We start from the raw sequence: 23,985 nt of genomic DNA on the forward strand, positions 1-23,985 counted from the left end.
ATTTATGTTTAGATTCTAATGTAGAGCCACCTATGCCTTTCTGTTCCTCATGTATAGAGAGGATCTTTCAGTATAGGGATAGGCTTTTTGATACTGTGCCTTCATTTTCTAATGAGACTGTTGTGCAGGAGTCTCCTGTTAAAGCTGTAACGCAGCTTTCTCCCCATTCATCCCAATCTCAATCCTCTTCTCATTCAGTGCCATGCGTTTCACCTCAGGTTGGTTTCTCTTTGCAGGATTTGTTTACTCACATATCCTCTGCTATATCTGAGGCTTTGTCTGCTTTTCCTGTGTTGCAGGGGAAGAGCAAAATAATTTCTGATTCTGTGGTAGTTATGTCTAATGTTTCTTCTCACAGGACTGAAGAAGAAGATATATCTGTAGCGTCTGAGGGTGAAATTTCAGACTCTGATAGTGTCTCCTTTGGCTGATTCTGAGGTTGTTTCTTTCAGATTTAAGCAGGAGCACCTCCGTTTGTTGCTCAGGGAGGTTTTGGCTACTTTGGATGACTCTGATTCGACAGTCATAATTACTCCCAAGAAGGCTAGCAAACTTAAATTTTTTGATTTTCCTTCTGTGGCGGAAGGTTTTCCTGTTCCAGATAAGAGTTTCAGAAATTATTTCACGAATGGCTGAAGCCTGGAATTCCTTTCTCTCCTATTTTTAGGAAGATGTTTCCTATTGAAGATTCTTTTAAAGAATCCTGGCAGATGATTCCTAAGGTTGAGGGAGCTATTTCCACTTTGGCTAAGAGGACCACTATTCCTATTGAGGATAGTTGTTCTTTTAAAGATCCCATGGATAAGAAGTTGGAGGCTCTGCTTAAAAGAATTTATGTTCACCAGGGGTTCCAATGGCAGCAATGTATTGCTACGATAACCAGTGCGGCTGCATATTGGTTTGATGTGTTGTCTAATTCTATACAACAGGAATCTCCTATGGAGGAGATTCAGGATAGAATTCAAGCATTCAATTTAGCTAATTCTTTTATTGCGGATGCTTCTCTTCAGGTCATTAAGTTAGGAGCAAAGATTTCAGGTTTTGCTGTTTTGTCATGCAGGGCCTTATAGTTAAAGTCCTGGTCTGCGGATGTATCATCCAAGTCTAAGCTTTGATCCATTCCTTACAAGGGGAAGACTTTGTTTGGACCTGGTTTGGCTGAGATTATTTCTGATATTACTGGAGGGAAGGGACATTCTCTACCTCAGGATAAGAGAAATAGAAGGGTTGTCAGAGTAATTTTCGCTCCATTCGTAACTTCTCTGGTAAGTCTTCCTCTTCCTCCTCCAAGCAGGATCAGCCCAAGCCCTCTTGGAGGTCCACCCAGTCCTGGAGCAAGGGGAAGTAATTTGCCTGCTGCTGACTCAAAGTCATCATGAAGGGTCTGCCCCTGATCCGGGAATGGATTGTGTGGGGGGCAGGCTGTCTTTGTTCGTGCAAGCCTGGGTAAGGGATGCTCCCAAAAAGGAGGGAACTTTCAGACCCATTTTAGATCTCAAGATAGTAAACAGATTTCTCAAAGTTCCATCATCCAAGATGGAGACTATTCGGTCTATTCTACCTCTGGTTCAGGAGGGTCAGTTATGACTACAGTAGATCTGACGGATGCATATCTACATATTCCCATTCACAAGGACCATCACAAGTTTCTGAGATTTGCTTTTTTAGACCAGCATTTTCAGTTTGTGGCTCTTCCTTTTGGTATTGCAACAGCTCCAAGTGTGTTTTCAAAGGTCCTGGGTGCGTTATTGGCAGTTCTTGGATTGCAGGGGGTTGCAGTAACTCCTTACCTGGATGACATTCTGGTTCAGGCGCCATATTTTCAACTAGCAAACTCTCACTGAGTTGTTGTTGTCTTTTCTGCGCTCCCACGGTTGGAAGGTGAATTTAGGAAAAAAAATCCTCGATTCCGGCCACAAGAGTGGTATTTTTGGGAACCATTATAGATTCTCTTGGAATAAAGATCTTTTTGACAGAAGCAAGGAAGTAAAAAATGTTCAATTAATGTCTGGCTCTTCAGTCATCTCCTCGGCCATCGGTGGCCCCCTGTGTATGGAGGTTATTGGTCTGATGATTTCGGTCATGGACATCATTCCGTTTGCTCAGTTTTCATCTCAGACCTCTGCAGTTATGCATGCTGAGTCAGTGGAACGGGGATTATACAGATCTGTCTCCAAAGATTGTTCTACATCAGGCTGCAAGAGATTCACTTCCGTGGTGGTTGTCTCAGGATAATCAGTGAAATAATGTTTCTATCTATTTATGAATACTATTTGTGTTTAACAGTATGTGTGTATATGTTCTTTTTTGTAAAATTTGCATGTATTTTTGCAATTATTTGGATTAAGTCAGTCCTATGCATTAGTTAATTGAGACACGCACTTTATATAAATAAATAAGAGAGTTTCGATATACTAGTTTAACCTTAATCATTTTTTCTTATGTCCTTTTATGTATAACGCTAACGATTTTCATTGCTATATAATTTGGGATAGAATCCTTTAGCCTAATTATGGTATAGACTTAATAGTAAGAATATTAGAATGGTGATAAATAATTGCCGTTTTTTAACTAGACGTGCTAAGTTGTAGTCACCTATGTACTTATTCTTACTGTTTATTGCCTACTTTAGGTAACAACCTGATATACAATGTTCGGTATAATTTGTTTATATATTATGATACTGAGAAGTATTATGTACTCTATACTGGATGTCACATGATACATATCTGTGGGCTATTTATATTATGCATGTTCGCATATCCTTAACTCAAAGCTCCCCCTTCTTGATACTTGCATAAATCCTGAGGGTTAAGTGGGAGTATAGTTTGGCTCCCCTGTGGCCAATGACTGTGTGGAGTAATATTTTTAAACGCCCCCCTTTCCAAGTATCCAGCAGGTCGATGATTACGGCACTATGCCAAAACTAGTAGGACTAGCTGTCTCTTGTGCTGGTGTCATTGGATTTTATCCTATTGTAATAAAGTCTACAGATGTTTTTACCTGTACAGAGACTCTTTTCATCATTTATGCTTTATACTATTTCTTGGACTACAAGGAGTCCGTTTTTCCTAAAGAGCCTCAGCAGTCTCCACCAGGTGTGAGAAGCCGTTTCCGCACACAGTACCCAGGAGGGTTGAAGAACCGGCACCATTGAGAGAGAGGATTGGAGTGGATTCGAGAGGTACTCACACACACCTTTGGTGGCGTCACACGCTACACTCAAAGATACTAGTGTAAGCAGTATCCGCAATGGAATGAGGTTCGTCTAGTGACTAATTCCACACCGGAGCTGTGGTTCACCTATGATGATCGGATCTCGCCACTGGTAACTACTTCGGCAACTGTTTAAGTGAATGGTGTGGGTTTGCTTCCAGCGGGGTGAGTGTGTGAGGTTATCACAACTGAAATTTGTACCTATATATTTTACTCCTCTCTTGTTTCTTTGCCGCTTACATATTCTCTCCTGGTGTATTTATACTGTGTTGAATGATATGGACATTTAAGTTGCACCTGGGTTTGTTTACCTGTATAAAGTGACAGTCACGACAGGGATTTTCGTCTTGTTTTTTGGTTGTCTCAGGATCGTCTCTTTCAGGGAACCTGTTTTCGCAGGCCTACCTGGGCGATCGTGACCATGGATGCTAGTCTGCTGGGTTGGGGAGCTGTCTGGGATTCTCTGAAGGCTCAGGGTGTGTGGACTCAGGAGGAATCGGTTCTTCCTATAAATGTCCAAGAACTGAAGGTAATATTCAATGCTCTTCTAGCCAGGCCTCAATTGGCTTCAAACCAGTTATCAGATTTCAGTCAGACAATATAACGTCTGTGGCTAACATCAGTCATCAAGGGGGAACTCTGAGTTCCTTGGCGATGGAGGTCGCCAGGATTATTCAGTGGGCAGAGGCTCAAAATTGCTGTCTGTCTGTGATTCACATTCCAGGGGTGGACAATTACGAAGCGGATTTTCTGAGCAGACAGTCTTTTCATCCAGGGGAGTGGAAACTTCATCCGGAAGTGTTTTCCAGTTTGGATTCTCAAGTGGGGTCAACCAGAGTTGGATCTTAAGGCATCTTGTCACAATGCCAAGCTTCCGAAGTACGGATCGAGGTCAAGGGATCCTTAGGCATTTTAATAGATGTTCTAAGCAGTTCCTTGGAAGTTCAGTCTGGCATAAGCGTTTCCTCTGTTTGCCCTTCTTCCTTGGTCATTGCTCGGATCAGGCAAGAGAGGGTGTCAGTGATTCTCATTGCACCGTCTTGGCCTCGCAGGATTTGGTATGCAGAACTGGTGAAGATGTCATCTCCACTGCAGAGTCTTCCATTAAGGAAAGACCTCCTTCTTCAGGGGCCCTTCCTTCATCCAAATCTCATTTCTCTGAAGCCGACTGCTTGGAGATTGAAATCTTGATTCTTTTTTAATGTGGCTTTTCTGAGCCAGTTATTGAGACTATGATTCAGCCGTGTAAGCCTGTGACTAGAAAGATTTACTACAAGATATGGCATAAATATCTGTATTGGTGTGAACTAAGGGCTACTCTTGGAGTGGAGTTCAGATTCCTCGGATTTTGTCTTTTCTCCAGGAGGGTCTGGAGAAAGATTTGTCTGCTAGTACCCTGAAGGGTCATTTTTCTGCTTTATCTATTTTGTTACATAAACGTCTGACGGATATGCCTGACGTTCAATCTTTTTGTCAGGCACTGGTAAGAATCAGGCCTATGTTTAAGTTTGTAACTCCGCGTTGGAGTTTTAATTTAGTTCTCAGAGTTCTTCAACAGGCTCCGTTTGAGCCTATACATTCTTTGGATATCAAGTTTTTTACTTGGAAGATTTGTTTTTGGTTGCTATCTCTTCAGCTCAAAGAGTTTCAGAGCTTTCTGCGCTGCAGTGTGAGTCTCCTTTCATTATTTTCATTCAGATAAGGAAGTACTGCGTACTGCTCTAGGTTTTCTTCCCAAGGTGGTTTCTGATAAGAATTTTAATCAGGAAATTGTTGTTCCTTCTATGTGTCATAATCCTTCTTCTCATAAGGAACGTTTATTGCATAACTTGGACATAGTTTGTGCATTAAAATATTATTTGCAGGTGACTAAGGATTTTCGCCAGTCTTCTTCTTTATTTGTTTTTTTTTCTGGGTAATGTAAAGGTCAGAATGCTACTGCTACTTCTCTTTCTTGTTGGTTGAGGAGTGTTATTCGTTTGGCATATGAGACTGCTGGTCAGCAGCCTCCTGAGAAAATCATGGCTCATTCCACAAGGGCTGTTTCTTCTACTTGGGCTTTCAAAAATGGTGCCTCTGTAGATCAGATTTGCAAGGCTGCCACTTGGTCATCTTTACACACTTTTTACTTTTGCTTCTGCGGAGGCTGTTTCTGGGAGAAAGGATCTTCAACCAGCGGTGCCTTCAGTTTAGACTGTCTTGTACCTCCCTTATCATCCATGTCCTCTAGCTTGGGTATTGATTACTAATAGTAATTATGATGATCAATGGACTTACTGTGTCATTAGAAAGAAAATAAAATGTATGCTTACTTGATAAATGTTTATTTCTTGACACGGTGAGTCCACGGCCCACCCTGTATTTTCAGACAGTTTATTTTTTCATAAACCTCAGGCACCTCTGCAGCTTTTATTACTTTCCTTTCACCTTTCCCTTTGGTTAAATGACTAGGGATTGTGGATAAGGGGAGTGGTATTTAACAGTTTTGGCTGTGGTACTCTTTGCCTCCTCCTGCAAGCCAGGAGTGATATTCCCAATAGTAATTATGATGATCCGTGGACTCACTGTGTCAATAAAGAAACAAATTTATCAGGTAAGCATAAATTTCATTTTTAATTCTTGCACTTGCTAAGTAGGAACTGGTGCTGTATAACGTGTATTTTAATTAATATAAACTCTTGCACTTTCTAAGTAGGAACTGGTGCCTTTATAACATGTATTTTATTTAATATAACCTCTTGCACTTGCTAAGTAGGAACTGGTGCCTTATAACGTGTATTTTAATTAATATAACCTCTTGCACTTGCTAAGTAGGAACTGGTGCCTTATAACGTGTATTTTAATTAATAGAACCTCTTGCACTCGCTAAGTAGGAACTGGTGCCGTATAACATGTATTTTATTTAATATAAACTCTTGCACTTGCTAAGTAGGAACTGGTGCCGTATAACCTGTATTTTATTTAATATAATCTCTTGCACTAGCTAAGTAGGAACTGGTGCTGTATAACCTGTATTTTATATAATATAAACTCTTGCACTTGCTAAGTAGGAACTGGTGCCTTTATAACCTGTATTTTAATTAATATAACCTCTTGCACTTGCTAAGTAGTAACTGGTGCAGTATAACGTGTATTTTATTTAATATAAACTCTAGAACTAGCTAAGTAGGAACTGGTGCCTTATAACGTGTATTTTATTTAATATAAACTCTTGCACTTGCTAAGTAGGAACTGGTGCCGTATAACGTGTATTTTATTTAATATAAACTCTTGCACTTGCTAAGTAGGAACTGGTGCTGTATAACGTGTATTTTATTTAATATAAGCTCTTGCACTTGCTAAGTAGGAACTGGTGCCGTATAAAGTGTATTTTATATAATATAAACTCTTGCACTTGCTAAGTAGGAACTGGTGCCGTATAACCTGTATTTTATATAATATAAACTCTTGCACTTGCTAAGTAGGAACTGGTGCCGTATAATGTGTATTTTATTTAATATAAACTATTGCACTTGCTAAGTAGGAACTGGTGCAGTATAACGTGTATTTTATTTAATATAAACTCTTGCACTTGCTAAGTAGGAACTGGTGCCGTATAACGTGTATTTTATTTAATACTAGTACTAAAGCCCGTGTACACGGGCCATTTTTTTCAGAACAGCGGTCCCACCCCTTGCTCTCTCCCCCCTTTCTTTTACTCTCTCTTCCCCCCTCTCTTTTGCTTTCTTTCCCCCCTCTCTTTTGCTTTCTCTCCCCCCCTCTTTGGCGCTCTCCCCCCCTCTTTGGCTCTCCCCCCCCTCTTTGGCTCTGCCCCCCCCCTCTTTGGCTCTGCCCCCCCCTCTTTGGCTCTCTCTCCCCCTCTTTGTCTCTCTCCCCTCTTTTGCTCTCCTCTTTGGCTCTCTTTCCTCTTTGGCTCTCTCTCTCCCCCCCTCTTTGGCTCTCCCCCCCTTTTAGCTCTCTCCCCCCCCTTTGGCTCTCCCCCCCCCCCTCTTTGGCTCTCTCTCCCCCCTCTTTGGCTCTATCTCCTTTTTGGCTCTTTTGCCTCTTTGGCTCTCTCTCTCCCCCCTCTTTGCTCCCCCCCCCTTCTCTTTGGCTCTCCCCCCCTTCTCTTTGGCTCTCTTCCCCCCCTTCTCTTTGGCTCTCTCCCCCCCTTCTCTTTGGCTCTCTCTCCCCCCCCCCCCCTTCTCTTTGGCTCTCTCTCCCCCCCCCTTCTCTTTGGCTCTCTCTCCCCCCCCCTTCTATTTGGCTCTCTGCCCCCCCTTCTCTTTGGCTCTCTGCCCCCCCCCCTTCTCTTTGGCTCTCTGCCCCCCCCCCCCTTCTCTTTGGCTCTCTGCCCCCCCCCTTCTCTTTGGCTCTCTGCCCCCCCCCTTCTCTTTGGCTCTCTGCCCCCCCCTTCTCTTTGGCTCTCTGCCCCCCCCTTCTCTTTGGCTCTCTGCCCCCCCCCTTCTCTTTGGCTCTCTGCCCCCCCCTTCTCTTTGGCTCTCTGCCCCCCCCCCTTCTCTTTGGCTCTCTGCCCCCCCTTCTCTTTGGCTCTCTGCCCCCCCCCTTCTCTTTGGCTCTCTGCCCCCCCCTTCTCTTTGGCTCTCTGCCCCCCCCTTCTCTTTGGCTCTCTGCCCCCCCTTCTCTTTGGCTCTCTGCCCCCCCCCCTTCTCTTTGGCTCTCTGCCCCCCCACTCCTGCTCCCTCTCTGGGTCTGTCTTCGCGGGGCCACGCCCCATCGCGGCAACACCCGCTCGGCCACGCCCCTCGTGACGCCCGGCCACGCCCCTCGCAACGATCCCGTCGGCCACAAACAGCTGTGAGGTCTGGGGAGCGCTGTTGAGTAGCTCGCGCTCCCTATCTCACAGCTGCTTGTATGCTGTGTACCTCGCGCTCCCAATCTGTCAGCTGTCAGCTATGCCGAGGTGCGCGAGAATAGAATCTAAGGCCAAGTGTTTGTCTGTACTGCGCATGACGGCTTCAGACAAACACTTGTCTTTTATAATATAGGATAAACTCATGCACTTGCCAAGTAGGAACTGGTGCCTTATAACATATATTTTATTTAATATAAACTCTTGCACTTGCTAAGTAGGAACTGGTGCTGTATAACGTGTATTTTATTTAATATAAACTCTTGCACTTGCTAAGTAGGAACTGGTGCTGTATAACCTGTATTTTATTTAATATAAACTCTTGCACTTGCTAAGTAAGAACTGGTGCTGTATAACGTGTATTTTATTTACTATAAACTCTTGCACTTGCTAAGTAGGAACTGGTGCAGTATAAAGTGTATTTTATATAATATAAACTCTTGCACTTGCTAAGTAGGAACTGGTGCAGTATAATGTATATTTTATTTAATATAAACTCTTGCACTTGCTAAGTAGGAACTGGTGCTGTATAACGTGTATTTTATTTATTATAAACTCTTGCACTTGCTAAGTAGGAACTGGTGCCGTATAACCTGTATTTTATTTAATATAAACTCTTGCACTTGCTAAATAGGAACTGGTGCTGTATAACGTGTATTTTATTTAATATAAACTCTTGCACTTGCTAAGTAGGAACTGGTGCTGTATAACCTGTATTTTATTTAATATAAACTCTTGCACTTGCTAAGTAGGAACTGGTGCCGTATAACGTGTATTTTATTTAATATAACCTCTTGCACTTGCTAAGTAGGAACTGGTGCCGTATAACGTGTATTTTATTTAATATAAACTCTTGCACTTGCTAAGTAGGAACTGGTGCCGTATAACATGTATTTTATTTAATATAACCTCTTGCACTTGCTAGGTAGGAACTGGTGCCGTATAACGTGTATTTTATTTAATATAAACTCTTGCACTTGCTAAGTAGGAATGGGTGCTGTATAACATGTATTTTATTTAATATAAACTCTTGCACTTGCTAAGGAACTGGTGCCGTATAACGTGTATTTTATTTAATATAACCTCTTGCACTTGCTAAGTAGGAACTGGTTCCGTATAACGTGTATTTTATTTAATATAAACTCATGCACTTGCCAAGTAGGAACTGGTGCCTTATAACATATATTTTATTTAATATAAACTCTTGCACTTGCTAAGTAGGAACTGGTGCTGTATAACGTGTATTTTATTTACTATAAACTCTTGCACTTGCTGAGTAGGAACTGGTGCCTTATAACCTGTATTTTATTTAATATAAACTCTTGCACTTGCTAAGTTGGAACTAGTGCAGTATAACCTGTATTTTATTTAATATAAACTCTTGCACTTGCTAAGTAGGAACTGCTGCCGTATAACCTGTATTTTATTTAATATAAACTCTTGCACTTGCTAAGTAGGAACTGGTGCTGTATAACGTGTATTTTATTTAATATAAACTCCTGCACTTGCTAAGTAGGAACTGGTGCAGTATAACGTGTATTTTATTTAATATAAACTCTTGCACTTGCTAAGTAGGAACTGCTGCCGTATAACCTGTATTTTATTTAATATAAACTCTTGCACTTGCTAAGTAGGAACTGGTGCTGTATAACGTGTATTTTATTTAATATAAACTCTTGCACTTGCTAAGTAGGAACTGGTGCTGTATAACGTGTATTTTATTTAATATAAACTCTTGCACTTGCTAAGTGGGAACTGGTGCTGTATAACCTGTATTTTATTTAATATAAACTCTTGCACTTGCTAAGTAGGAACTGGTGCCGTATAACGTGTATTTTATTTAATATAACCTCTTGCACTTGCTAAGTAGGAAATGGTGCCGTATAACGTGTATTTTATTTAATATAAACTCTTGCACTTGCTAAGTAGGAACTGGTGCCGTATAACATGTATTTTATTTAATATAACCTCTTGCACTTGCTAAGTAGGAACTGGTGCCGTATAACGTGTATTTTATTTAATATAAACTCTTGCACTTGCTAAGTAGGAATGGGTGCTGTATAGCCTGTATTTTATTTAATATAAACTCTAGCACTTGCCAAGTAGGAACTGGTGCCTTATAACATGTATTTTATTTAATATAAACTCTTGCACTTGCTAAGTAGGAACTGGTGCTGTATAACGTGTATTTTATTTAATATAAACTCTTGCACTTGCTATGTGGGAACTGGTGCCGTATAACGTGTATTTTATTTAATATAAACTCATGCACTTGCCAAGTTGGAACTGGTGCCTTATAATATATATTTTATTTAATATAAACTCTTGCACTTGCTAAGTAGGAACTGGTGCTGTATAATGTGTATTTTATTTAATATAAACTCTTGCACTTGCTAAGTAGGAACTGGTGCCGTATAATGTGTATTTTATTTAATATAAATTCTTGCACTTGCTAAGTAGAAACTGGTGCCTTTATAATCTGTATTTTATATAATATAAACTCTTGTACTTGCTAAGTAGGAACTGGTGCTGTATAACGTGTATTTTATATAATATAAACTCTTGTACTTGCTAAGTAGGAACTGGTGCCGTATAACGTGTATTTTATTTAATATAAACTCTTGCACTTGCTAAGTAGGAACTGGTGCTGTATAACGTGTATTTTATTTAATATAAACTCTTGCACTTGCTAAGTAGGAACTGGTGCTGTATAACGTGTATTTTATTTAATATAAACTCTTGCACTTGCTAAGTAGGAACTGGTGCAGTATAAAGTGTATTTTATATAATATAAACTCTTGCACTTGCTAAGTAGGAACTGGTGCAGTATAATGTATATTTTATTTAATATAAACTCTTGCACTTGCTAAGTAGGAACTGGTGCTGTATAACCTGTATTTTATTTAATATAAACTCTTGCACTTGCTAAGTAGGAACTGGTGCTGTATAAAATGTATTTTATTTAATATAAACTCTTGCACTTGCTAAGTAGGAACTGGTGCCGTATAATGTGTATTTTATTTAATATAAACTCTTGCACTTGCTAAGTAGGAACTGGTGCTGTATAACGTGTATTTTATTTAATATAAACTCTTGCACTTGCTAAGTAGGAACTGGTGCTGTATAACGTGTATTTTATTTAATATAAACTCTTGCACTTGCTAAGTAGGAACTGGTGCTGTATAACGTGTATTTTATTTAATATAAACTCTTGCACTTGCTAAGTAGGAACTGGTGCCGTATAACGTGTATTTTATTTAATATAAACTCTTGCACTTGCTAAGTAGGAACTGGTGCCGTATAACATGTATTTTATTTAATATAACCTCTTGCACTTGCTAAGTAGGAACTGGTGCCGTATAACGTGTATTTTATTTAATATAAACTCTTGCACTTGCTAAGTAGGAATGGGTGCTGTATAACATGTATTTTATTTAATATAAACTCTTGCACTTGCTAAGGAACTGGTGCCGTATAACGTGTATTTTATTTAATATAAACTCTTGCACTTGCTAAGTAGGAACTGGTGCCTTATAACCTGTATTTTATTTAATATAAACTCTTGCACTTGCTAAGTAGGAACTGGTGCCGTATAACGTGTATTTTATTTAATATAAACTCATGCACTTGCCAAGTAGGAACTGGTGCCTTATAACATATATTTTATTTAATATAAACTCTTGCACTTGCTAAGTAGGAACTGGTGCTGTATAACGTGTATTTTATTTAATATAAACTCTTGCACTTGCTAAGTAGGAACTGGTGCCGTATAACATGTATTTTATTTAATATAAACTCTTGCACTTGCTAAGTAGGAACTGGTGCTGTATAACGTGTATTTTATTTAATATAAACTCTTGCACTTGCTAAGTAGGAACTGGTGCTGTATAACGTGTATTTTATTTACTATAAACTCTTGCACTTGCTAAGTAGGAACTGGTGCAGTATAAAGTGTATTTTATATAATATAAACTCTTGCACTTGCTAAGTAGGAACTGGTGCAGTATAATGTATATTTTATTTAATATAAACTCTTGCACTTGCTAAGTAGGAACTGGTGCTGTATAACCTGTATTTATTTAATATAAACTCTTGCACTTGCTAAGTAGGAACTGGTGCCGTATAACCTGTATTTTATTTAATATAAACTCTTGCACTTGCTAAGTAGGAACTGGTGCCGTATAACGTGTATTTTATTTAATATAAACTCTTGCACTTGCTAAGTAGGAACTGGTGCTGTATAACGTGTATTTTATTTAATATAAACTCTTGCACTTGCTAAGTAGGAACTGGTGCTGTATAACGTGTATTTTATTTAATATAAACTCTTGCACTTGCTAAGTAGGAACTGGTGCTGTATAACATGTATTTTATTTAATATAAACTCTTGCACTTGCTAAGTAGGAACTGGTGCCGTATAATATGTATTTTATTTAATATAACCTCTTGCACTTGCTAAGTAGGAACTGGTGCCGTATAACGTGTATTTTATTTAATATAAACTCTTGCACTTGCGAAGTAGGAATGGGTGCCGTATAACATGTATTTTATTTAATATAAACTCTTGCACTTGCTAAGGAACTGGTGCCGTATAACGTGTATTTTATTTAATATAACCTCTTGCACTTGCTAAGTAGGAACTGGTGCCATATAACGTGTATTTTATTTAATATAAACTCATGCACTTGCCAAGTAGGAACTGGTGCCTTATAACATATATTTTATTTAATATAAACTCTTGCACTTGCTAAGTAGGAACTGGTGCTGTATAACGTGTATTTTATTTAATATAAACTCTTGCACTTGCTAAGTAGGAACTGGTGCTGTATAACCTGTATTTTATTTAATATAAACTCTTGCACTTGCTAAGTAGGAACTGGTGCTGTATAACCTGTATTTTATATAATATAAACTCTTGCACTTGCTAAGTAGGAACTGGTGCTGTATAACGTGTATTTTATTTAATATAAACTCTTGCACTTGCTAAGTAGGAACTGGTGCCGTATAACGTGTATTTTATTTAATATAAACTCTTGCACTTGCTAAGTAGGAACTGGTGCTGTATAACGCTTATTTTATTTAATATAAACTCTTGCACTTGCTAAGTAGGAACTGGTGCTGTATAACGTGTATTTTATTTACTATAAACTCTTGCACTTGCTAAGTAGGAACTGGTGCAGTATAAAGTGTATTTTATATAATATAAACTCTTGCACTTGCTAAGTAGGAACTGGTGCAGTATAATGTATATTTTATTTAATATAAACTCTTGCACTTGCTAAGTAGGAACTGGTGCTGTATAACCTGTATTTTATTTAATATAAACTCTTGCACTTGCTAAGTAGGAACTGGTGCCGTATAACGTGTATTTTATTTAATATAAACTCTTGCACTTGCTAAGTAGGAACTGGTGCTGTATAACGTGTATTTTATTTAATATAAACTCTTGCACTTGCTAAGTAGGAACTGGTGCTGTATAACGTGTATTTTATTTAATATAAACTCTTGCACTTGCTAAGTAGGAACTGGTGCCGTATAACATGTATTTTATTTAATATAACCTCTTGCACTTGCTAAGTAGGAACTGGTGCCGTATAACGTGTATTTTATTTAATATAAACTCATGCACTTGCCAAGTAGGAACTGGTGCCTTATAACATATATTTTATTTAATATAAACTCTTGCACTTGCTAAGTAGGAACTGGTGCCGTATAACCTGTATTTTATTTAATATAAACTCTTGCACTTGCTAAGTAGGAATGGGTGCTGTATAACGTGTATTTTATTTAATACAAACTCTTGCACTTGCTAAGTAGGAACTGGTGCTGTATAACGTGTATTTTATTTAATATAACCTCTTGCACTTGCTAAGTAGTAACTGGTGCAGTATAACGTGTATTTTATTTAATATAACCTCTTGCACTTGCTAAGTAGGAACTGGTGCTGTATAACCTGTATTTTATTTAATATAAACTCTTGCACTTGCTAAGTAGGAACTGGTGCTGTATAACCTGTATTTTATTTAATATAAACTCTAGCACTTGCTAAGTAGGAACTGGTGCCGTATAACCTGTATTTTATTTAATATAAACTCTTCCACTTGCTAAATAGGAACTGGTGCTGTATAACCTGTATTTTATTTAATATAAACTCTTGCACTTCCTAAGTAGGAACTGGTGCTGTATAATGTGTATTTTATTTAATATAACCTCTTGCACTAGCTAAGTAGGAACTGGTGCCTTATAACCTGTATTTTATTTAATATAAACGCTTGCACTTGTTAAGTAGGAACTGGTGCTGACAGTATAACCTGTATTTTATTTAATATAAACTCTTGCACTTGCTAAGTAGGAACTGGTGCTGTATAACGTGTATTTTATTTAATATAAACTCTTGCACTTGCTAAGTAGGAACTGGTGCCGTATAACCTGTACTTTATATAATATAAACTCTTGCACTTGCTAAGTAGGAACTGGTGCAGTATAACGTGTATTTTATTTAATATAAACTCTTGCACTTGCTAAGTAGGAACTGGTGCCTAGGGTTGCCAGGTGTCCGTTATTAGACCGGACTGTCCGGTATTTCAGGCTACTGCCCGGTAATTTTATTTTAAAAAAACCGGACGTAGTCTTAGGTAGTTTTCTTTAAAATTGTTTTACTATGATGCTGCTTAGCTTTACCCTTCCCAAGCCCAGCCACCTGACAGCAGCTGCCTTCCGCCCGTGTCAACTCAGGCTCTGCTCAGCTGATCGGATCATCTATCTGATCCTGACAGTGTGCAGAGCCAGAGTTGCGGTCAGACCTCTCCCCTCTGCGCTGCTTGCTTGCCAGTTGCAACCCATCTGCGATTCCTGCGCGACTGCCTGTGTAACTGTCTTCTGTGGCTGTGTCGGACGTCGTCACGTGATCACGCGGTTGACGTGATATCACATAGCAAGAAGACTCCGCTATCAGTCTGTATGCTGCAGACAGTGACTGAGTTGACCGCTGTGCTGTCTTACTCAGTCAGAGCCAGCATGCTGCCCACTGCCCAGCCAAGGGAATAGACAGTGTGTGACTGTTACGTAATCCATTGAAGTAGCCAGGGACTGAGACCCAGTTAACAAAACAATGAGGTATGTCTCAGTCCACTTTTAGTCTTTTTAAATAATTATTATATCACCATCACCCAGACAATTAATTATATATATATATATATATATATATATATATATATATATATATATATATATATATATATATATATATATATATATATATATATATATATATATAATCTATCCATATAATATATTTATTATCTATATAATCTATCCATATAATATATTTATTAGCTATATAATATATATATATATATTTATTATATATATATTATATATACACAAACACACAAATACATATATATGTATAAATATATATAGATATGTACATAAATATATAGATAGAGAGATATATATATATGTACTTAATATTATATTATACATATATTATTAAATACTTATATATATATATATATATATATATAAATATATATATATATATATATATATAGACGCATAAACACACACATCACACATATATATATATATTATATATATATATATATATAAAAAACTAGATATGTTAAGGAGAAGGTATAAAAATTTGCTTTATATTAATTAGTATCGGGTGCAGACCCTGTAAACAAATATTTTTACAACTTTTAAGGAAGAAAAATCTGAAGGGATCACAGTAGTGTTCTCTCCAAAAAAGGCAGGGATTTCAGCACTCCGTATAGGTATTGTGTGCTATACACACATATAGTTATTATTTAAGAAATAGGTGTTACAGGCCTCCACGCAAACAATCAACTTCTGGGTCCCCTAAACCAAAACCACACAATTTTGTTAAGAATAAAATAAGTTTATTTATGCAGACAAAAAATAAAAAGTGTAATTAAATCAAGAATGTATTCAGTACAATAAGTACAAAGATAAAGCTGGCCAGCTCTCTCAGGTTGATATTGATGCAGGTACAAGCCATAATATAGACTTTTGAGTTATTGAGCAACACCCCTACCAGTGGGTAGCCCTGTCAGCCAACAGGAATCTGCTACCATGGATAATACTGGGGATCCATGCGTAATAACTCATATGATGCACAAAACGGAAATGACAACACCTATCTCAGAGGGTAACACTAGACAAGTCAGGAGTCTTATTACCTTGAGAAAGAAATTAGGATCTATGCCAGTTACTTTTGTGCTTGAATATAACAATGTAACAAAGAATTACATACTTATATATTTACACATTAGTATTGAGATCACAACACCCTGACCAGAGGGTAGCACCAATGTTAATAGAGGTTCCGGCTACCTTAGTACTCAATAGGGATCTATGTATCTCTAACAAAAAATGTGTAATCACAGCGTTAGTAGGAATACTTATATATGCAAGCAGTATATACAATGTATTAAATGGAACTTGTCACATCCTCCATGATTGTATTTTAAAGCTTAAGTATATCAACTTAAGTGCATTTTCCAGAAAAGTACATTCCATTGCAGACTCGTAAGTCCATGAATACTTTACAAATCACTTTTGTGCGTCTGTAGACCTTCTCCTTTTAAGCTTGGTGCCAGATCCGGATGCGGTGCTTGCTTGCTGTAGTTAGAAACGCTGTGTGCTGCATCGAATATCAATCAGCGGCTGGTTCTCAGCTGTGCAATGACGTCACACGCCAACGGCCGTTTCACCCCCCCACGTGACCAGGTGTCATTGGGGCTTCCTCAGGGCGTATACTAAACAACTCCATGTGCGCTTTATTTATACTCAGCCCTTTCCTTGGATTGGTGAAAGTATCCTCAGTGCAAATGAAACAATGTTAATTACTTCTCAGATGTAACCAATGAGATCATTGGTTCACATCATAGCCACACGAATCAGCAACATTGTGGCAACATAGCAGGTATTTCAATGCTTGTTAATATGTAGTGTCAAAATTAAAGTTTAATGTCTGCACTATATATCAAATTTCTTATCATTTCCAGCAGGGCCAATCCTGCGCGAGACAAACAGTGGGAGTAAGAACAAATATATATGTATGTTTTATAAATCTATCTTTCTAAGATTTTTTGTTTTTAAAAAGAAAAACCAATAAGATTTCATTATTTTATTTTACTTTTATAGAAAAGGGGCGAAGTCTAATTTTTCATTCAAGCCATTTGGTGACAATGTTTTTAATCGAAAAATCCATGCCACTTCTTTCCTGAGTAGTAGATTATCAATATCTCCACCCCTACCATGTAGAGAACATCTTTCAATACCTATAACCTTTAAGTCATCAGTGGAACAGTTATGGCATAATTTGAAATGCAGGGCTATGTTACTGTTTATAATGCCTTCTCTTGCATTAATAATGTCATTACGGTGTTCTGTCACCCTATCCTTCAAGATTCTCTTGGTTTTCCCTGTATAATACAAGGGACATGGACAGTAAAGTAGGTAAATTATATTATCAGATTTGCAATTAATAAATTGCCTGATGTCATATATTTTTTCGCCTGTAGAAAACTTACTAGTTTTTACTATAAATTTACAAAAAACACAGTTGCCGCATTGGAAGCAGCCCTGTAGTTTTTGTCGTTTTTCAAGCCAATTTTGTGCTTTTGGATTTCGTGAGAAATCACTCTTCACCAATCTATCTTTTAAATTGGGAGCCCTTCGTGCAACTAGTGATGGGAAATCACCCACCATGCCTTTAACATTCTCGTCTGAAAGTAAAAACTGCCACTTGCTTTTTAGAATATTTCGAATTTGATTCCAATGTCCATTATATTCTGTAATAAACCTAATCCTATTGTCTACTCTTTTCTCTCTTTTGTCGAAGAGCAGACAATCTCTATCAGCTTTTAATGCTTTATTCATTGCATATTTTACATTGCGTTTTGAATACCCCCTTGCTATAAATCTATTGGCCATTTCTTGTGCATGTGCCTTGTATTTATTCTTACTGGAACAGTTCCTCCGAAGTCTGAGGAACTGTCCTGTAGGAATGCCTCTAATTAGGGACGGAGGGTGGTGACTGGAAGCGACCAGCAGAGTGTTTGTTGCAGTACTTTTTCTGTAAATTTCTGTAGTGAGTTTGTTACCTTCTTTTTTAATTACAATATCCAAAAAAGGTAACTCTGATGCACTGTACTCATACGTAAGATAGATGTTAAATCTGTTCTTATTCAAATTAGAAACAAATTCTTTCAAAAGGTCAACTGACCCCCTCCAAAGTATGAATATGTCGTCCACATAACGACGCCATACTAACACCGAGGAGGCTATCAACTCGTTAAATTCTTCAAAGACAGTAAGGAGTTCCCATAGTCCTAGATGTAGGCAGGCATATGATGGGGCGCATGTTGCCCCCATCGCTGTGCCCCTTATTTGTTTATAAAACTTGTTATCAAATTTGAACACATTGTTTTTCCAAAATAAACTTCAAAAGTATAGTCAAGAATTCAGTGTGTTTGTCAAATTGTTTTCCCCTAGATTCTAAGAAATGTTTTACTGCTGCAATCCCTACTGAATGAGGGATTGAAGAGTAAAGTGCCTCCACGTCTAGGGATACTAAAAGTATATCTTCATCAACTTCTATCCCATCTAGTTGTCTTAGAAGGTCGGTGGTGTCTAGTACAAAGGTAGGTAGTGAAGAAACAAACGGTTTTAGGTAGCTGTCCACATAGTTCCCAATATGTTCTGTAATACTGCCTATCCCCGAGATTATGGGGCGTCCTGGGGGATCCTGCATGTTTTTATGCAGTTTTGGAATGCAGTAGAACACTGGTATTTTCGGAAACTTTATGTACAGATAGTCAAACTCCTTTTTGCTAATGATACCATCTTTTCTTGCTTTGTTGAGTAAGTGCAATAATTCACCTTGTATTTTAGTGATTGGATTCTCTTGGATGGGTAGATATTGTTCTTTATTGTTAAGTTGTCTTTTAACTTCTAATGCGTAATTACTCTCATTCATAATTACCAAATTTCCGCCCTTATCCGCCTGTTTAATTATAATGCCAGGGGTATTGATAAGTTCCTGAAGTGCTATTCTTTCTTGACTAGTCAGGTTATCTTCAATTAATTTGGTAATAGGTAGTTTTTCAATTTCTTTCTCGACTTCCTTAACAAAAAGGTTCACAGCTGGTACTAATGATAATGGGGGCATGTAACTAGATTTTGGTCTAAATTTAGATGTAGCAGGGACCATATTAGATGTATCACCTGGACCAATTTCAGGTACAAGTATAGGATCATTAGAATATTCATCTATTTCGCCCTCATCTATTAGACTCTCAAGGACTGTAAGTGTATCTCTATCCTCATCTGTAATTCTAGATTGATCTAGACTAAGAGGATTTTTTCTTTTATTCTTTGTCATGACTTGGGAGAGAACTACTTTTCTGGCAAATAAGTGTAGATCTTTTACTATTGTGAACTTGTCCAGACCTTCTAGCCGGGCAGAAAGAAAGCCCTTTTTTTAGAAGGCTAATATGTGCTTGATTTAGTGGAAATCTGGACAAGTTCACTATTTGGAGTTCATCCTCTTTCTTGGGAGTATCTAATATCCCCCTCTGAAGTCCCTTCTCGTTCTCATTCTGTTTTCTGATGGTCCACGCCCCCCCCTGGCTCTCCCCATATACCGATTCCTTGATGGCCGTTGTTGGCCTCTGTTCAAATTTGTGACATGATCCATTTGTGGATCTATTCCTTTGTCTCTTTCTACCTCCCCTTCTCCTTGTTTTTTTACAGAATTCCTTATCCCATTTTTTGAATCGTTTTTTGAATACTCTGTCTCTATATCAGACCCATCAGTTCCTGAGTCATATGAACCCCTATTCATAAAATAGGTGTATACTTGGTTCTTTTTATAATCATCTTTATCTCTGGCCAACTTACGTCTTTTTCTCACTTTTATTTCTTGCTGTAATTTAGATATTGTTTCTTTAGTCTCATCATTTAATTTAGCAAACTTCTGATCTGTTTCAAATTCATTTAGTATTGGTAGAGTTTCATCTAACTCTGTTTTGATTTCTCAAGTTTAGTTTTGTTTTTATTCACCATTTTTTGCATCAGGTCTAACGAACAATTTGTTAGACTTTGATGCCAATCTTCCATAAAGATATCTCCATCCTCATCATCCCTTAGATTTGACCCGGGATCTAGATGTAGGCGGAGCCCTCTAGGTACAATTTTAATTGGATATAGTTTTCTAGGCTATATTTTTCTGCGCCTAATTTCACCTGTTTAGATAGTAAGTTTCTGTATTTTTTAAAAGCACTATAAATATTCAGATTTGTTTCTCCATCATTATTTATATTATCATGTAGTGTCTCACCTAATTCTGCCTCCCACTGTTCATCAAGCACTACAAAGGCCATGCTGGAAATTACTTTGTTTCAGTTTATATTGATTGTGTAGCTCTAGCCGGGGACCCCTCAGCTGAACCTGTTCGCATAAAGGCCTAGAACACCATTCAAAGTACTATACTATTAGTATTAATATACTATATAACCTTCTCAACTTTAAACAAGAAATAGATCTATAGGGTATCCACCATTAAAGATCACTCAAAGTGTACAAAAAACTACATATGTTAAGGAGAAGGTATAAAAATTTGCTTTATATTAATTAGTATCGGGTGCAGACCCTGTAAACAAATATTTTTACAACTTTTAAGGAAGAAAAATCTGAAGGGATCACAGTAGTGTTCTCTCCAAAAAAGGCAGGGATTTCAGCACTCCGTATAGGTATTGTGTGCTATACACACATATAATTATTATTTAAGAAATAGGTGTTACAGGCCTCCACGCAAACAATCAACTTCTGGGTCCCCTAAACCAAAACCACACAATTTTGTTAAGAATAAAATAAGTTTATTTATGCAGACAAAAAATAAAAAGTGTAAATTAAATCAAGAATGTATTCAGTACAATAAGTACAAAGATAAAGCTGGCCAGCTCTCTCAGGTTGATATGATGCAGGTACAAGCCATAATATAGACTTTTGAGTTATTGAGCAACACCCTACCAGTGGGTAGCCCTGTCAGCCAACAGGAATCTGCTACCATGGATAATACTGGGGATCCATGCGTAATAACTCATATGATGCACAAAACGGAAATGACAACACCTATCTCAGAGGGTAAACACTAGACAAGTCAGGAGTCTTATTACCTTGAGAAAGAATTAGGATCTATGCCAGTTACTTTTGTGCTTGAATATAACAATGTAACAAAGAATTACATACTTATATATTTACACATTAGTATTGAGATCACAACACCCTGACCAGAGGGTAGCACCAATGTTAATAGAGGTTCCGGCTACCTTAGTACTCAATAGGGATCTATGTATCTCTAACAAAAAATGTGTAATCACAGCGTTAGTAGGAATACTTATATAATGCAAGCAGTATATACAATGTATTAAATGGAACTTGTCACATCCTCCATGATTGTATTTTAAAGCTTAAGTATATCAACTTAAGTGCATTTTCCAGAAAAGTACATTCCATTGCAGACTCGTAAGTCCATGAATACTTTACAAATCACTTTTGTGCGTCTGTAGACCTTCTCCTTTTAAGCTTGGTGCCAGATCCGGATGCGGTGCTTGCTTGCTGTAGTTAGAAACGCTGTGTGCTGCATCGAATATCAATCAGGGCTGGTTCTCAGCTGTGCAATGACGTCACACGCCAACGGCCGTTTCACCCCCCACGTGACCAGGTGTCATTGGGGCTTCCTCAGGGCGTATACTAAACAACTCCATGTGCGCTTTATTTATACTCAGCCCTTTCCTTGGATTGGTGAAAGTATCCTCAGTGCAAAATGAAACAATGTTAATTACTTCTCAGATGTAACCAATGAGATCATTGGTTCACATCATAGCCACACGAATCAGCAACATTGTGGCAACATAGCAGTATTTCAATGCTTGTTAATATGTAGTGTCAAAATTAAAGTTTAATGTCTGCACTATATATCAAATTTCTTATCATTTCCAGCAGGGCCAATCCTGCGCGAGACAAACAGTGGGAGTAAGAACAAATATATATGTATGTTTTATAAATCTATCTTTCTAAGATTTTTTGTTTTTAAAAGAAAAACCAATAAGATTTCATTATTTTATTTTACTTTTATAGAAAAGGGGCGAAGTCTAATTTTTCATTCAAGCCATTTGGTGACAATGTTTTTAATCGAAAAAATCCATGCCACTTCTTTCCTGAGTAGTAGATTATCAATATCTCCACCCCTACCATGTAGAGAACATCTTTCAATACCTATAACCTTTAAGTCATCAGTGGAACAGTTATGGCATAATTTGAAATGCAGGGCTATGTTACTGTTTATAATGCCTTCTCTTGCATTAATAATGTCATTACGGTGTTCTGTCACCCTATCCTTCAAGATTCTCTTGGTTTTCCCTGTATAATACAAGGGACATGGACAGTAAAGTAGGTAAATTATATTATCAGATTTGCAATTAATAAATTGCCTGATGTCATATATTTTTTCGCCTGTAGAAAACGTACTAGTTTTTTACTATAAATTTACAAAAAACACAGTTGCCGCATTGGAAGCAGCCCTGTAGTTTTTGTCGTTTTTCAAGCCAATTTTGTGCTTTTGGATTTCGTGAGAATCACTCTTCACCAATCTATCTTTTAAATTGGGAGCCCTTCGTGCAACTAGTGATGGGAAATCACCCACCATGCCTTTAACATTCTCGTCTGAAAGTAAAAACTGACACTTGCTTTTTAGAATATTTCGAATTTGATTCCAATGTCCATTATATTCTGTAATAAACCTAATCCTATTGTCTACTCTTTTCTCTCTTTTGTCGAAGAGCAGACAATCTCTATCAGCTTTTAATGCTTTATTCATTGCATATTTTACATTGCGTTTTGAATACCCCCTTGCTATAAATCTATTGGCCATTTCTTGTGCATGTGCCTTGTATTTATTCTTACTGGAACAGTTCCTCCGAAGTCTGAGGAACTGTCCTGTAGGAATGCCTCTAATTAGGGACGGAGGGTGGTGACTGGAAGCGACCAGCAGAGTGTTTGTTGCAGTACTTTTTCTGTAAATTTCTGTAGTGAGTTTGTTACCTTCTTTTTTAATTACAATATCCAAAAAAGGTAACTCTGATGCACTGTACTCATACGTAAGATAGATGTTAAATCTGTTCTTATTCAAATTAGAAACAAATTCTTTCAAAAGGTCAACTGACCCCCTCCAAAGTATGAATATGTCGTCCACATAACGACGCCATACTAACACCGAGGAGGCTATCAACTCGTTAAATTCTTCAAAGACAGTAAGGAGTTCCCATAGTCCTAGATGTAGGCAGGCATATGATGGGGCGCATGTTGCCCCCATCGCTGTGCCCCTTATTTGTTTATAAAACTTGTTATCAAATTTGAACACATTGTTTTCCAAAATAAACTTCAAAAGTATAGTCAAGAATTCAGTGTGTTTGTCAAATTGTTTTCCCCTAGATTCTAAGAAATGTTTTACTGCTGCAATCCCTACTGAATGAGGGATTGAAGAGTAAAGTGCCTCCACGTCTAGGGATACTAAAAGTATATCTTCATCAACTTCTATCCCATCTAGTTGTCTTAGAAGGTCGGTGGTGTCTAGTACAAAGGTAGGTAGTGAAGAAACAAACGGTTTTAGGTAGCTGTCCACATAGTTCCCAATATGTTCTGTAATACTGCCTATCCCCGAGATTATGGGGCGTCCTGGGGGATCCTGCATGTTTTTATGCAGTTTTGGAATGCAGTAGAACACTGGTATTTTCGGAAACTTTATGTACAGATAGTCAAACTCCTTTTTGCTAATGATACCATCTTTCTTGCTTTGTTGAGTAAGTGCAATAATTCACCTTGTA

This window comes from Bombina bombina, chromosome 5 (genome assembly GCF_027579735.1).
Source record: "Bombina bombina isolate aBomBom1 chromosome 5, aBomBom1.pri, whole genome shotgun sequence".
Classification (NCBI taxonomy): domain Eukaryota; kingdom Metazoa; phylum Chordata; class Amphibia; order Anura; family Bombinatoridae; genus Bombina; species Bombina bombina.